The sequence below is a fragment of the Phragmites australis genome, chromosome 19 (assembly GCF_958298935.1).
Source record: "Phragmites australis chromosome 19, lpPhrAust1.1, whole genome shotgun sequence".
NCBI lineage: Eukaryota > Viridiplantae > Streptophyta > Magnoliopsida > Poales > Poaceae > Phragmites > Phragmites australis.
In genome coordinates, this window is record NC_084939.1 from 21,389,085 (window position 1) to 21,394,433 (window position 5,349).

General features: G+C 41.1%; 1 pseudogene; it reads left to right on the top strand.

Annotated features, from left to right (window-relative positions):
- Positions 1-313: 313 nt before the first annotated feature.
- LOC133899952 (putative F-box/LRR-repeat protein At5g02930) lies at positions 314-4,809 on the top strand (annotated as a pseudogene).
- Positions 4,810-5,349: the final 540 nt, after the last annotated feature.

A 5,349-nucleotide genomic window follows, 5' to 3' on the forward strand; every position in this document is an offset into this window, starting at 1 on the left:
AAAGATGTGAATTTTTTTTTATTTTGCTCATGTTTATTTCTTTTTACTTTCTAGTCATGTTTTATCTAGTCAACAATATTATTTTGCGCAAATTTTAGACTCTCAATCTATTTGGTTGTTGTACTTGTTTTTATTAGGGTTATTTTTTCGCTGCAAATATGAATTCAAATGTATTATGGTTCAATTGAATGGTCAGTGCATGTATTGCTCGGCTACATTCAGGGGGCGAAAGATAAGCGTGTGATTACCTCTATTGATGTAAACAATAGTTTTTACATACACTTAATATCATCTTATGCAATTTTTGTTTCTGTTGCAACGTACGGAATTTTCTAATATACGTAAGCCCTATATCGAAATTCCTTAGGGTCTAGAAATTCCGGCAGGCACTGATTGGTGGGCCAATGCTTGCAGTTCCAAAGAGTTTACAGAATTCGAATCGACCTGATCGCCACCGTCTTCAGTTCCTCACACACCCGTCGCCTCTCTTCTTCTTGCTGTCCAGCTTTCAGAAGTTTCTAGACCCTTGTCCAGACTCTGCTTGCCAGAACTGCGCGGTACAAGCCATTGTCCAGACTCTGCTTGCCAGTCCGGAGTGGCTGGAAGCGGGTGGCGCGTCGTGCAGGAAGGGCGTCCTCAAGACCTTGGCGGCGGCGTCGGCTAGCTTGGCTGCTCCGTTGATCCACCCCCTCCTCCGATTCCAAGCTTCAAAGGTAAAGAATCTGTGAGCTTCAAAGGTTTGGAGGTAGTAGCTAGTGATGAAGCGCGGATTTTTTTTTGTTCATTGTACTTTACCTCCTTCCAGGACCAGCGCTCGTCACCTGTTCGACGTAATGCCGCTAAAAGAAGTAAAGGTCTACCGCCGCCGCAAGACCAAGAAGGCGCCTAATGTGGTTGGCGGCGGCGATGGGATCGACGTCCTTCCGGACGAGGCTCTGCAGCACGTTCTGTCGTTCCTGCCGGCTCGGGAGGCAGTGCAGACCTGCGTGCTCGCGTGTCGCTGGCGCCACCTCTGGGCGTCCATGCCTGCTCTGCGCATCACCTTTGGACCTCGTTGGGGATGGCTCACGGAGCAGGAGTTCAACGATCTTAACATCTTCGTGACCAATCTGCTGCTTCGCCGGGACCACAACGCACCACTGGACTTGTGTGAGTTCCTTATCAATCCGTCTGTGAACGTTGGCCAGGAACCAGAGATCTTGCAGATAAGCATATGGATCCAACAGGCTCTGCTTTGTAAGCCTCAGATCCTCAGGTTAGAATACGGTGATCCTGAATACTGTGACTTGACACTACACAACCTGCATCTAGTCTCCCAGCACTTGACGACGCTAGAGCTTAAGTATGTGGAGTTAGGAAATGAGTTTCTTGATTTTTCAAGCTGCCCAACACTGAAGAGTCTATGGATGCAGGGTTGCCACATTTGGGCAGAGAAAATATCGTCCCAGTCCCTTAAACAACTGACCATGTTTCATTGTACGTTTCTAGGATGCATCCGGACTCAGATTTCTGCTCCAAGTCTTGTTTGGTTGGAACTAACTAATAATCTTAAAACTCATTACTAAAGGCATTTATTAGACTCCGTGACTGTTTTGATCATTGTGGTAAAGAAGAATTCGGGGGCTCATGTTCTAAGCATAGCTGTAATAATTGCGACCATAATGGTGATAAAAGCCAAGATTGCGTGCTTCTCAAGTGTTTATTTATCACAGGCTGAAAGCTTGGAGCTGGTAGCTGAACCTGTTACGGTATGTTTCTGCCTACTTCCTTTTATACTCTTCTTGTTCTCTGATCACCTGTTTCTGTTGTGCTATTTATACTGCTATTTGGCATATACTGTAGTTTATGTGCATTATCACCAATGGGATTTTTTAAACTTCATGTTTCAGCGAGGAATTTACTGGTTTTGTTTGTTATGACCTTATTATTTTAGACATTCTTCGTACAGAGTATTTTGTCCCTTTCTTGGCATTTACTAACTTCTCAAATCATACTTCATATTTGATCTGTTTCTATGTAGATACAGTTCTAGTTTTTGCATGCCTGACCATAATAAAAATCTACTGCAACCATCAATGTGGAGCATGGATACGCAATACAGATAGAGTTATACAGATACTAGAATGTGCTTATATGAAAAGTCTCCAAAATAAGTGATATGGCAATACGGTAACATATATGTTAAACTAAAAAAACAAAAGATAACTGACAATTTGATATATAGTATCAAGGGTGATGTCTCAAGTGCAACTGTTTGAACTAAGCTACATTATAAATTGAATACATCATATCAGGATAAGATAGACGATAGATAACATAGAAAAATGCAAGCTCATCAAGAGTGAGATTAGCTAGGGCATGAACACTCAAACCAGTCGTGAAAGACTGTATCTTCTCCTACATCTCACGTTGCACGCATCCAACTTGAATGCTCATCCGATCTCCTTGATAGTTGACAAAAGATGTAACTTTTGTTCACAAATACAAAGTCCTCAGCACCTTTAGGAGCTAAGTGTGTTCTGGAGGCGTCGTGCTATCTAGGGTTAGGGGTGCTAAGATAGGTTTTGCAGGGCTGATCAATATCAGAGAAGTATCGTTTTTTTCCTTTTAAATGGAAATAACCCGATACTCCTTTGATACACATCGGTGCAGTATTGGAGGTGTATTGGTATTGGGTATGTATCCGGTACAGATATCCTACCTCAGGAAAGCATTGGTGCATAATAAATGTGTAACTAGTCAAAGTTGAAAACGGTCTTGTCCATGTATTATAGAACATCACTTATTTAGGGACAGAGGGAGTAAGAATGTGATACTTATTTCCGTGTACATATAAATTTGTGACATACGATACAGATAATGAACTTCTCCTGTTATTGAGTCCTAATTAGTTCTTTTAAGTAAAAATCTAATGCTGAGCTATTCCTACTCCTTGGCACTTTGCCCAGTTTATTTTCAAAAGGGACTTGATGTGGTGCCCTACGTTTAGTAGTTGAAGACCTTGTTGCTCAATGAGTGGTGTGTGGCGATTGATTTACGTGCACTAATATGCTTTCTCCGGCATATGCCTGTTCTAGAGAAGCTCACTCTTCAACTTTGTCAGGTATATGTTATATAAATCTCGTGGCTATTGTCATGTTAAAGTTATCATGCGCCTTGATTGTGATTTTAGGTAATTATTACCTTTTATACAGGCGCCTGACAATTGGGTGAAACCAAGGGGAAAATACATGCCATCTAAAGAGCCGTTTGCATCTAAGAAGCTTAAAGTAATTGAAGTTATGTGTGAAGAATTTGATGAGAGAGTTCACCAAATTTCAAGGATGCTGAGCATCTACAACACATATCTTGAGCAAATCAATATCCAATACTCTGAGAGATGTTCTGAATGTAAGTTGGCAATTGACTCGTTTTTAGCTTCTTATGATCCCATGCGTTCATAAAAATGTGTTATGTGTGACCTTGTACCACAGCTGGACTGAGCTAGTGCGTGACCAAGCAGGACGTACAGGAGGTCGGCATGGCTGCCAACTAGGCTCCTTTTTCCCTTAGTTGGTTTTCTTCAATATCAAGATTAGATCCTTTTGTCAGGTAAAGATTTGGTTTGTTAGCTCACGTTGGCTACGTTTGTTAGGAGCGGCCCTATTTTGGCAATGGCAATCTCATTTGTTTCATCAAGCAATAAGAAGTCTATTCTCTCTTCCCTTTCTCTCATTCTCACTCCATTCCTTGCACACACCAACTCCCTTGCGTCATGGCCAAGCTGCTTGGAAGGTGGCGGCCAGAGAACGATCTGCTGCCTGCCACTTCTATGTCTATGCTCCTAGTTGTGGGGATGCAACACTAAACAATGCAACACCCAAATTTGTTAGTAAAGGTATAAGTTACAAATTGTCATGCTAATTTGAGCACTATTAGGTGAATAAAAAAGAAAGAAATCTTAAACTGCATCTCTCGCAGGGCTCACAGGGTAGTTATATTTTTATATGTTTCTACAGTCTTACACATGCCAATTCATCAACTGTAGCATTAACAATGTTGTAGTTATGCTGCTTAAAATGCTGTATGCTTCCAATACTCAACCACATTTTAAAAATTTCCTCTTTATGGTGGTTTGGAGATACAAACATAGATGGTGTTATTACAGATCTCTCACAAGACTCACACAAATAGAGGATGTAGTGGTTGTAGCTCTGTTTGCGGAATTTTATTCTATCGCACAGAGTTTCATATCAGAAAAAGGCCAGAGGAGAGCCACAGTGTGCTATTTGAAACAATATTTAAAATCAAAGTAAATAAAACATTTATCAAGCGTTGCGACAATTACATCAAATTGCATGTTGGTCCAAAGTACGGTTCTTATAATGCTTTTAACTTTATGGTCATAGTGAGGTATTTAACTTGCTGTGCCTTTTTATGTTCATGTAGGTTACAGTTTCCAGAAAAATAGTGATCTACTCTGGTGACTAATCTGCTATTCCTTTATGCAATCTCTTGACCATTCAAATTGCAAGAAAGTCTGCAGCAATGAGTTTGCTCTCTTATGGGTGCTGAGATCTTACGTGAGCCCGCGTCATCCTTTGGAACACGCCTTAGAATTGGCGATGTAATTTATCTACTTGTATTTGGACTTGCTTGAACTATTCATCCTATTTCTCACGCACTTATGGTTTCTTTAAGTTCTGCAACATGGCTCTATGTTATTATTATGGATCATACCCTGCTAAAGATGTTCTCTATGTTTGGTTGGATGCGTCGCCGATTATGATTCTCACCATGGTTTCTGGAACAGTATCTCCAACATTTGTATTGGCTGGTATCTTGTTGCTGGAGTATCTTGTTTATTTTCAGCATATTCCTTGTTTCTTTGAAAGTCTTGTACCAAAGTCGTCCACTGATGCAGCAGTTGGATTTCGGCTGCTCAATTAGCCGAGCTAATCCAGGTTTATCTCATGGGTTCAAGTTCAACCGCTATAAAAGTTCTGCTGTGTACCTAAAAACATGAGAGAGAGAGAGAGAGAGAGAAAAGACGGAGAATTTCGTAATAAAAAGAACAAGAAAGAAGCGGTCAGGTGAGCACCGTACGTAAGTACGCTCATGTCCTCATACTTGTGAATGCTCAAGTTATGCACGGACATCGTGTGCAGCTAGCATGCAACGCCAATCACATGTTTATCGAGGACTAATCGATCGACGTACGTACCTTGGTCGAATTTTATGTCACAAATTTATGAGAAATTTTGTTGGTTTGATCTCGCTATCTAACCATAGCTAACAGAAAAAGGTCGAAACCTAAGGAGAGTCCGTCCTCACTACACGTCTTGACGCTCCACTACTCCTGTCATTGAT